The following is a 12,679-nucleotide window of genomic DNA, read 5'->3' on the forward strand; positions in this document are numbered from 1 at the left end:
GAACGCGCCTCCCTGTCACCAAAAACCCTCCCACAAAACACACGGAAGAATGAAAACCCCTTTCCACCTGTCAACACTTTCCCTTTGCAGCCGAGTCCTGCAAACATAGGGGAGATACATGAAAAGCACTTCACCAATCAGCCATCCATCAGGTAATTAAAAAGATTCAGAGTATCATCTGACAAGTTTGTCCCGACATGGCCTCTTTAGAAGAAAGCATTCTCCGAACGTGTTATCACTTATCAGACATCAAAGGGGGTTCTTCCATTTACAGCACACAAGTTAAGGATGGTTAAAAAAAAACATTAGGTATGCTCCATGTACAGCAGGGGTGTCAAACTCAAATACAGAGTGGGCCAAAATTTTAAACCGAACAAAACCGCGGGCCAAGGTTGAACAAATTAACTTTTTAATAGGGACCCACACAAGTTTTGCATTGAATATTGAACGAGCAAGGCTTGTATAAACGTTATAGTGACATGCAAAATCGATTTTCAAATATTAATAACAATTTAAAAATATCAATGGTATATTAAATACAATTTAAATAAAAAAAAATTGAATGCCTCTTACATATTTGCAGCTTTCTGATGTAAATATCAACATTACCTTGGCGGGGTTTGGTGGTAGTGGGGGGGGTGTATATTGTAGCATCCCGTAAGAGTTATTGCTGCAAAGGGTTCTGGGTATTTGTTCTGTTGTGTTTATGTTGTGTTACGGTGCGGATGTTCTCCCTAAATGTGGTTGTCATTCTTGTTTGGTGTGGGTTCACAGTGTTGCGCATACTTGTAACAGTGTTAAAGTTGTTTATACGGCCACCCTCAGTGTGACCTGTATGGCGGTTGACCAAGTATGCTTTGCATTCACTTGTTTGTGTGTAAAGTCTGCATATAGTATGTGACTGGTTTGTATGGAGAAAAAGCGGGCGGGACGACAGGTTGTAGAGGACGTTGAAAACAGTGCCTTTAAGGCACGTCCCCAATGATGTTGTTTGGGTGGAAATCGAGAGAAATTCGGGAGAATGGTTGCCCCGGGTGATTTTCAACAAGGGCACTGAAATTCGGGAGTCTCCCGGGAAAATCGTGAGGGTTGGTAAGTATGAATATTAGCGGTGAATGCGGTGTTATAATACCGGCGGACCAGCTCTAATGTTAATTTGATATTGCCTCAAGGGCCAAATTAAATTACACGGTGGGCCAAATTTGGCCCGCGGGCCTGAGTTTGACACCCATGATGAACAGTAATTGCCATATTTATTCATATTTTTACTATCAGTCATGTGGCTCCATACTGACGATCTACCAAATAATTTCATATGTACAAGCGCAACATTATCATGGCGACAATAATCACATGAGGCAAGCGTCATATTATGGAAATAAATAGCTCTTTATGTCAGTAAAATATAGGTATGGGTACCCATCACATTTGAAGGGTACCAATTACGGGTGCCTGGGAATCTATACCAATACTCAACATTACCAATGGTGCGGTACAGCTCGGCAGGTAGAGTGTCCGAGGTTTGATCCCAGCTTCTGCCATCCTAGTCACTGCCGTTGTGTCCTTGGGCAAGACACTTTACCCACCTGCTCCCAGTGTCACCCACATTGGTTTAAATGTAACTTCGAAATTGTGTTTCACTTTGTAAAGCGCTTTGTCACTAGAGAAAAGCGCTATATAAATATAATTCACTTCACTTTTGTGTGTGTTAATAAATGTTAATTGCCCCTGTGTAGCTGGGATAGGCTCCAGCACCCACCCCGAACCCTGTAAGGCAGTGGTCCCCAACCACCGGGCTGCAAAATAATTTTTTATTATTATTATTTTTTTTTTTTTTAAATAAATAAAAAATATTTTTTTTATTTTATTAAATCAACATAAAAAACACAATATACACTTACGATTAGTGCACCAACCACAAAAACCTCCCTTTTTCATGTCAAAAACGTCCCTTTTTCATGACGAAGAAAAAAAAAAAAAAAAAAAGGACATCCCCAACCCACCACCCGGGCCGCGGGACAAATTATTAAGCGTTGACCGGTCCGCGGATACAAAAAGGTTGGGGACAATTGCCGTAAGGGACACGCGGTAGAAAATGGATGGATGGATGTTCGATAATACAACTACCATATTTTTCGGACCCGAGTACGCACCGGATTGTAAGGCACACTGCCGATGAGCGGGTCTCGTCAGGTTTATTTTATAGGTCTATAGGTCTCATTAAAAGGGGTCATGTTATGTCTTTCTAAATGGAAAACACTTCCTTGTGGTTTACATAACATGTAATGGTGGTTCTTTGGTCAAAATGCCATCCATCCATCATCTTTTGCTTATCCGAGGTCGGGTCACGGGGGCAGCAGCCTAAGCAGGGAAGCCCAGCCTTCCTTCTCCCCAACCACTTCGTCTAGCTCTTCCCGGGGGATCCCGAGGCGTTCCCAGGCCAGCCGGGAGACATAGTCTTCCCAACGTGTCCTGGGTCTTCCCCGTGGCCTCCTACCGGTTGGACGTGCCCTAAACACCTCCCTAGGGAGGCGTTCGGGTGGCATCCTGGCCAGATGCCCGAGCCACCTTTATCTGGCTCCTCTCGATGTGGAGGAGCAGCGGCTTTACTTTGAGTTCCTCCCGGATGGCAGAGCTTCTCACCCTATCTCTAAGGGAGAGCCCCGCCACACGGCGGAGGAAACTCATTTCGGCCGCTTGTACCCGGGATCTTATCTTTTCGATCATGACCCAAAGCTCATGACCATAGGTGAGGATGGGAATGTAGATCGACCGGTAAATTGAGAGCTTTGCCTTCCGGCTCAGCTCCTTCTTCAGCACAAAATGTTGCATAGACTATGTTTCACAGATCATCTTCAATACGCTTTCTGACAGTCGCTTCCAGATGTGCCGTTTTGTGGGCGGTCTCATTTACGTGACTCATCTTCGACAGTGTCTTCTCCCCGTCATCTTTTTTGTAGCGGGAGTGGAAGAAGAGTCAAAAGTTGGAGCTAACAGTTTTAATGACATTCAGACTTTACTTTAATCAATAACGGAGTAGCATCTCCTCATCCGTGGCTCACCAATACAATAACAATGCCTTAAATGTGTCCCGTGAAAAAAAGACGTCCCACCGGAACTCTCGAATAACCAAGGTTCCTTAGGTGAATAATGTTTACTCACTACACCGGTATGTTTTAGCGCTTTCATGGCGAGTTTACTGACAAATATAAGTAAGAACTTTACACTACTTTATATTAGAAATGGCAACAGTAGAGGATGAATATCCCATAAGATAGGGAAAAATAAGCTTATCGACTACGGCGTCCCCACAAACTACAAAGGCGGACTCATGCAAATTTTCAGGATTTATGCAGATCCCAGGTACCAGAAAGTAAGAAAAGTTGCTTTTGCATACTGCGAAACGAAACGCCAGCTAATATATCTTACCTTATACACACACCATATTAATACTCGGATGTTGAAGCACAGCACAATGCATCAAGCGATGAGACGTCATCAGCTTACCAAAGTCGTACTAAAACATTTTGATAGATTTTTGAGCACCGAGTGTTGTGTTCTATATTTTCAATGGAACATATAAAATGTTGGTGTTGTTTACTTGAGTCATATTGCAGTCTACGTGTATCTCTTATGTGTGACTGCCATCATATTGTAGTCTACAGGTATCTCTTATGTGTGACTGCCATCTACTTGTCACACTTATCATTTCACCATGTACCAAACAAAATAGCTTCGAGGTCTGTAAGCATAACCAAAATTATTCCGTACATTAGGCGCACCAGGTTATAAGGCTTATTGAGAAAATAAAATTATTTTAAGTGCGCCCCATTGTCTGAAAAATATGGTAATGTTTTTAATGCACAAATTTAAAATGAGCTGATTATGACAACTGTGCTGTCATTTGCTTTATCTTGTTTTCTTATTACATTTCAGTATCATTTGCAATGTTGTTGCACTTCCATGACATTAGATGGCAGTACTGTACAGGCTATATCTATAGTTGGTTGTCTAACTCCAAAGTAGCTTTTTTCCATGTGTTGCGGGCGTTATGTTGCGCCCTACAAAGTGTTTATAGTGTGTGTACGGTGCTCATTACACACCAGTGTTTGATCATAACATTGATCTTAGTTGTCTTTACTAAATTTGGAGGTGTCGAAATCGCCAGGTAAAATCACTAATGCTGATGGTAGCCTGTCTATAACAAATCCCATGTAAATTAGCATTAAGCCAGCGCACTTTGGAAGAGTTTGTTTGTTTGTTTGTTTGTTTGTTTGTTTGTTTATTATTTCTTCGGTCAGTGGTCAATAAAATAAACAAACAGTTTTACATCCATGAATTCATTAATTGACAATTTTACAGACCGAAAGGGTTTAGGCTGAAGTTGAGTGGTGCCTTACTTTACATTGGAGCTTTTTCTACCAAGCATCCGTTCTTTGTTGGTGTTCAATCTGGCCTGCAGGATATTCCCAAATATTTTTTTTAGATCTTTAAGATGGAAACTGTAGCTGCCATTATAATGTGCAGTGATGTTTTCAAGTTACCGTAAGTCTTGAACTATAAAAGTATTTAAATCGTTGGAATTGGCACTTTTGCATAATATTCTAGTTACTATGGTAATCTAAGTCACGGCAGCTCAGACGAGGCACCAAGCAGTGTGGGTTGGGAGCGTTTCCACGGAGTGTTTCCATAGCGACCAGCCTGAAATGTGGGTGTCAGGGACAGACGCAGACTGAGATTTTTACAACAAAGTTCTAAAGCTTAGTGATATATCATATACCTTAGATCAGGAGTGCCCACACTTTTTCTGCAGGCGAGCTACTTTTCAATTGACCAACTCGAGGGGATCTACCTCATTTATATATATCATTTATATTTATTTATTTATGAAAGAGACATTTTTGTAAACAAGTTAAATGTGTTTAATGATAATACAAGCATGTGTAACACATATAGATGTCTTTCTTTCACAAAGACAAGAATATAAGTTGGTGTATTACCTGATTCTGATGACTTGCATTGATTGGAATCAGACAGTAATGATGATAACGCCCACATTTTCAAATGGAGGAGAAAAAAAGTTGTCCTCTCTGTACAATACCACATGAAAGTGGTTGGTTTTTGGCATCTAATTCATCCAGCTTCCATACACTTTACAAGAAAAACATTGGCGGCAAATTCCGTAGCTTGCTTGATTGACATTCACGGCACCCGAGGGTCTTGTGAGATGACGCTGGCTGCTGCCAGTTCATTATTATGAAAAAATGACAGAGAGGAAGGCGAGAAACACTTTTTATTTCAACAGACTTTCGCGCCATCCCTTCCGTCAAAACTCTAAAGCCCGACTGCACATTTCCTATCTTCACAATAAAAGCCCTGCTTCATGCTGCCTGCGCTAACAAAATAAGAGTCTCGGAAAGCTGGCGTGCACAAGTGATGTGCACGCCAGCTTTCTGAGGGATCGCTTGTGCACGCCAGTTTTCCGAGACTCTGTATTTAGTTAGCGCAGGCAGCATGAAGCAGGGCTTTTATTGTGAAGATAGGAAATGTGCAGTCGGCCTTTAGAGTTTTGACGGAAGGTACGGCGCGAGAGTCTGTTGAAATAAAAAGTGTTTCTCGCCTTCCTCTCGGTCATATTTTCATAATAATGATCTTGCAGCAGCCAGCGTCATCTCACAAGACCCTCCGGTACCGTGAATGTCATTTAAGTGACGTCTTGGTGAAGATTGATGATCACTAATTTTTAGGTCTATTTTTTTAAAAAGCCTGGCTGGAGATTGACTGACACACCCCCCGCGGTCGACTGGTAGCTCACGATCGACGTAATGGGCACCCCTGCCTTAGATTGTAGGTGGGGGGAGGGTTTTTTTTACACTTCATGTACATATTTTGCTGTGTTTGTTGCATTTTTGTTGCGTTTCGCTTGATTGCAAAATATATCAATTGAGAGGGGTGTGACGTTCATATCAGAATCAGAATCAGCTTTATTGTCATTATGCAGGGTAACGAGATTGATCAATATTCAGTGTTTTATCATTCATAGTTAATATTGTAAATCCCACATTCTTTATTAGCATGTACATTCTGTGTCTCATTCAGTAAAAAAATAGAAATTCCATTCCATTTTTTAAGGCGGTCTGTCATAACGTTTTTAGCTTTCAATCAGACATTACTGTGTGGTTTTATGTTAGTGTTCCTAAAAATCAGATATATCGGCCCCCAGACACATTTTATTCTCTAAATCAGGGGTGTCAAACTCGAATACAGAGTGGGCCAAAATTCTAAACTGAACAAAGCCGCGGGCCATAGTTGAAAAACTTAACCTTTTAATAGGGACCCAAACAAGTTTTGCATTGAATATTGAACAAGCAAGGCTTATATAACTTTATAGTGACATGCAAAATCGAGTTTTCTTGGTAGCGGGGGTGTATATTGTAGCGTCCCGGAAGAGTTAGTGCTGCAAGGGGTTCTGGGTATTTGTTCTGTTGTGTTTATGTTGTGTTACGGTGCGGATGTTCTCCCGAAATGTGTTTGTCATTCTTGTTTGGTGTGGGTTCACAGTGTGGTGTAACAGTGTTAAAGTTGTTTATACGGCCACCCTCAGTGTGACTTGTATGGCTTTTGACCAAGTATGCCTTGCATTCACTTGTGTGTGTGTAGAAGCCGCATATAATACGTGACTGGGCCAGCACGCTGTTTGTATGGAAGAAAAGCGGACGTGATGACAGGTTGTAGAGGATGCTAAAAGCAGTACCTTTAAGGCACGCCCCCAATATTGTTGTCCGGAGGAAATTCGGGAGAATTTCATTTTCGGGGGGGGAGCCCTGAAATTCGTGATTCTCCTGGAAAGATCGGGAGGGTTGGCAAGTATGAGAATTAGCGTTGAATACGGTGATACAGCGGCACCGCCACTGTATAATACCGGCGGGCCAGCTCTAATTTTAATTTATTATTGCCTCGAGGGCCAAATTAAATTACACGGCGGGCCAAATTTGGCCTGCGGGCCAGAGTTTGACACCCATGCTCTAAATGCTGGGCCCCCCCAGCAAAATAATTGCCCAGAAGAAGTTTTAGCGGAGTTCACCCCGAGTGCTGCCTTAGTGATTGTTTCTTTGATATTGCAACCGGACGTGACGTCACAACCAACAAAGGTATCGTAACTTGGCAACACTTGATTGAATTGATACCCGGTAGCACCAACAAAATTCAGTCGCTGCCTATTAGAGTACCAAATTTCTTAGTGCTACCTGAGTACAAACTCGGCCACCTGCAACAAGTGTGTTGAAGGTGATATCGTGCAAGTGACGTCTTGTATTAGGGAAATCATGTCGCGTCAAGACAGAGGCACACAGACTCTGGTGCTCTTTTGAAAAGTTACTTCCAAACTTAACACGGCAACAGCAGTCGTCAGATCCAACACTTCATATGTTGCCGTAGCGCTAGTCACAACAGCAACTCAACACTTCCTCATCATGCCAAACTTTTTCAACTGGAGGCCCACATAGTGAAAAGAAATCCAAGGATGCGAGTGCATTTTTGATATTTCACTTTCAAAACCAGTACAATACAAGCCTGCATGTCAGCTTTGTGTTATTGGCGTCAATATTTCAACTGTTTCTCATTTCACTTGTGTTTTTTTATTCCACTTTATATGTTTTTTTTTCCAATTCCACGACCTCTGTGCCACAATAACGGTCATGGTGATCGGGGTGCAGTCACAAATCCCGAAATGTAAATTCTGAATATCAACATTTAACCACAAGCAGGTCGGGTTTTTTTTTTTTGCACATTATCTGTCTTCTGTATCTCAGCTGGTTTTGGTGCAATAATTATTACAAATTTTATTGTACATTGTTAAATTTAGTCATCCTCAGGATTTTCAGAAAAAAACTGGGCCGCATGTTGAATACTCTTGACAAAGTTTAGAATCCCATGATTTGTTGAACTGAAGATGCATATATTTTACTAAGGGTGGGCATCAAAGCAAGTTGACCTTGGCCAAAAAAAAAATGTTTGCCAAAAGGTGACATTAGCAATTTTATTTTTTTTAAGGTTTTATATCTAAGGATTATATAAATGACTATTTTGTTTAACTTGCATGTCACAAAATTCCGTAAAAACAAAAAAGCCATCATTTTCTGTTTTTTAAAGTACTTGTTCATTTACTATTTAGGCAACAGCATTGTTTCAGCATCGTTTGGCACCGGTATCAATTGTAAAGTACTGGAAAGTACTATCCCTTTTTTTACCTTTTCAACTAAAGAGGAGACCCACTCAATTATTAACACTGTATTAGTAATAAGAAATCCAATTCCCTCTATTTATATAGCACTTTTAACAACAAAAGTGTCTCCAGAGTGCTGCACATAAAATGAAACAATAAGAAGTAATCAAATTACAAGCATTCAAAATTAAACAACTTAACAATGAAAACATATATTAATAGAATAAAATAATTAAATACATTAATAAAATAGAATAAAACAATAAAAACATGTCTTTATTTTAATCGTATTCAATAAATTTAGGCTGAATTTAGTTTATAACGTTGTCAAATGATCTATGAAACCATGTGTTAATTACAAAGATTATCTATTCAACACATAAAACATACGCTTATGTCAGGCTGATTAGAGATATAAATATTAACCAATTATACTGCATAAAAGGGGGAAAATTATGTGGAGCTAAAATGATTACATTCTAACTAAATTAATAATAAATACAATTTAAAATCCATCCATCCATCCATTTTCTACCGCTTATTCCCTTTTGGGGTCGCTGGCGCCTATCTCAGCTACAATCGGGCGGAAGGCGGGGTACACCCTGGACAAGTCGCCACCTCATCGCAGGGCCAACACAGATAGACAGACAACATTCACACTCACATTCACACACTAGGGCCAATTTAGTGTTGCCAATCAACCTATCCCCAGGTGCATGTCTTTGGAAGTGGGAAGAAGCCGGAGTACCTGGAGGGAACCCACGCATTCACGGGGAGAACATGCAAACTCCACACAGAAAGATCCCAAGCCTGGATTTGAACCCAGGTCTGCAGGACCTTCGTATTGTGAGGCAGACGCACTAACCCCTCTTCCACCGTGAAGCCTACAATTTAAAATAATAAATATTATTAAATGTGTTTTATACATAAACTGGCAATACAATTGGAGTGCAACTAAAAATACAGCTTTACCAATTGAGTCATAATTTTTGCGCTTAAGAAACTTCTATGACATTAGCTCCAGACTTCTTCTGTTTGTTTGAGATAGTCATTACTGCCACAGTGGTAGAAACGTGTATTACAACTGAGTACTGCTGCGGTCCATACGAACCACAGCTGGGAAGCTGATATATATTGCCGGCCCTCTAGGACTCTGCACAGGACGAACAACATGGTAACTTCTTGTATGAAACATCAGGGGCAGCTGACACGACATGGCTTTTGTGTTTAGGTTTATCTGGCCTAGAGTACGTTAAGTGTATTACTACTTAAAGGGGAACATTATCACAATTTCAAAAGGGTTAAAAACAATAAAAATCAGTTCCCAGTGGCTTGTTGTATTTTTTGAAGTTTTTTTCAAAATTTTACCGGTCCCGGAATATCCCTAAATAAAGCTTTTAAGTGCCTTATTTTCGCTATCTTCGAAACCACTATCCATTTTCCTGTGACGTCACACAGTGCTGCCAATGTAAACAAACAATGGCAGATACCACAGCAAGATATAGCGACATTAGCTCGGATTCAGACTCGGATTTCAGCGGTTTAAGCGATTCAACAGATTACGCATGTATTGAAACAGATGGTTGGAGTATGAAAGTATTGAAGAAGAAACTGAAGCTATTGAGCGAATAGCTATTGACGCTATTCTTAGCCATAGCATGGCCGAATAGCTGCGTTAGCATCGCCGGTAAAATGTGCGGACCAAATGATCAGGACTTTCGCATTTTGTGATAATGGAGCAACTTAAATCCGTCGATTGGTAAGTGTTTGATTCGCATTAAATGAGGGCGGAAGGAAACATAATATAGTTGCAAATGCATCTGCAGGTTATCCATACATCTCTGTGCCATGTCTGCTTTAGCACCACCGTTAAATAGCATGTTAGCATCGATTAGCATAGCATGTTAGCATCGATTAGCTGGCAGTCAACATCAACAAAACTCACCTTTGTGAATTTGTTGATTTTATAGTTGCAAATGCATCTGCAGGTTATCCATACATCTCTGTGCCATGTCTGCTTTAGCACCGCCGGTAAATAGCATGTTAGCTTCGATTAGCATAGCATGTTAGCATCGATTAGCTGGCAGTCACGCCGCAACCAAGTATGTCTGATTAGCGCATAAGTCAACATCAACAACACTCACCTTTGTGATTTTGTTGACTTTATCATTGCAAATGCATCTGCAGGTTATCCATACATCTCTGTGCCATGTCTGTCATCGCCGGTAAAATGTGGAGACACTTTGGCACATTCAATGGGGGTCTGGCGGCAGACACTTTCGCATCTTCGGGCCAGTGGTGCAACTTGAATCCCTCCCTGTTAGTCTTGTTACACCCTCCGACAACACAACGTCGAGGCATGATGTCTCCAAGGTTCCAAAAAATAGTCGAAAAAACGGAAAATACCAGAGCTGAGACCCGGTGTTTACAATGTGTTGAAAATGAAAATGGCGGCTGTATTACCTCGGCGACGTCAGATTCTGACGTCATCACATCCAGAGCGATAAACAGAAAGCCAAAATTCACCCATTTAGAGTTCGTAAATCGGTTAAAAAAAAATATGGTCTTTTTTCTGCACCATCAAGGTATATATTGACGCTTACATAGGTCTGGTGATAATGTTCCCCTTTAAAAATGTGTTCTTTCTCAGTTGGCACACATGTACTCAGTGGTTCCTTACAACTACTGGCCAAGCGTGCATATTACAGTGTGTTCTACGTGACACTGTCAGAAAAGTTCCCACATCAACTAGTGTCACAGTTCACATCCCCTCAAGGTTTCTATGAAAAAGAATACAAAATTTCTAGATAAGTTCCATTTCCCATAGTTGAGGTTTACGGGTGTTGTGAACAGACTCCAGTTCAAAAGCAGCTCAAATAACCCAATGTGCTGATGGTGGAAGCACAACACGAAACTACTAATAATCAAGGCTGACATGCTCTAGCAGTTCCCCTTTCCGACTCTAATCAGATAAGAGGACCTGAGGCCCTCAACATCACCTTACCGGGGACTGGCATGACTGAGCACGTAGGTTGTACATTGACTTGATTTTTTTTTTTTTTTTTTTTTTTTAGGAATTACTGTGGTGATATAACTGCTTAAGCAATGACCTCTGCAAAAAAAATTAAAAAGGATTAATATCAGCAAAAATGGGTGCACTTTCACATGATTGAAATTTTTGTAAAGTTTGCAGCAGTTAGTCGGCTCACATTCAAACAAGCTGCAATCACTATTACTTGTTTTCATCAGCTCTAAACATGTAAGTTACGGCCCACGGAATAAACACACGCACGCGCCCATTAGTCATGTTTCTTGTCAGTTAATGATAGCGACTTGGCAATGCTTAGTAATCTCTAATTACAGTGCCCCTCGGAAAAATCTCCCGGAGCCACAATTCTCTCGAATTTCTCCCGATTTCTACCCAGACAACAATATTGGGGGCAGGCCTTAAAGGCACTGTCTTTCGCATCCTCTCTCACCTGAAAAGGAGACTATTATATATATGTCTCCATTATCCATAGGTTTAACCCATAAAGTAGGCAGGCACGGAGGTATTTCTCAGCGTGTGTTTATTCCAGCCGGCACGTTAATACACTGACACACCACATCCTGATTTCCATCATGCATTGCTTCAAAACTACGGCAAGTAGTAATGTCCAAAAACATAACAGATATGAAGCAGAAGAACGAAGAAGAGACGTGGCGACGACGAGTAAGAAGAAGTACGCTTGCAAGTTCCGAAATGATTGGAAAAAATAACTTCAGTTCATCCAGGACAGCTCGAAGGGGAAGGGGTATGCTGTCTGTAAATTTTGTGTATATATATATATATATATATATATATATATATATATATATATATATATATATAGTTGCATCCCAAAAACACCATACATACTGTGAAGCATGGGGGTGGAAACATCATGCTTTGGGGCTGTTTTTCTGCTAAGGGGACAGGAAGACTGATCCGTGTTAAGGAAAGAATGAATGGGGCCATGTATCGTGAGATTTTGAGCCAAAACCTCCTTCCATCAGTGAGAGCTTTGAAGATGAAACGGGGCTTGGTCTTCCAGCATGACCCGGGCATCGAAGGAGTGGCTCCGTAAGAAGCATTTGAAAGTCCTGGAGTGGCCTAGCCAGTCTCCAGACCTCAACCCCATAGAAAATCTGTGGAGGGAGTTGAAAGTCCTTGTTGCTCTGCGACAGCCCCAAAACATCACTGCTCTCGAGAAGATCTGCATAGAGGAATGGGCCAAAATACCAGCTACTGTGTGTGCAAACCTGGTAAAGCCCTATAGTAATCGTTCGACCTCTGTTATTGCCAACAAAGGTTATATTACAAAGTGTTGAGTTGAATTTTTGTTATTGACCAAATACTTATTTTCCACCATAATTTACAAATAAATTATTTAAAATTCCTACAATGTGAATTCCTGGATTTTTTTTTTCACATTC

The sequence above is a fragment of the Nerophis ophidion genome, linkage group LG09 (assembly GCF_033978795.1).
Source record: "Nerophis ophidion isolate RoL-2023_Sa linkage group LG09, RoL_Noph_v1.0, whole genome shotgun sequence".
Lineage (NCBI taxonomy): Eukaryota > Metazoa > Chordata > Actinopteri > Syngnathiformes > Syngnathidae > Nerophis > Nerophis ophidion.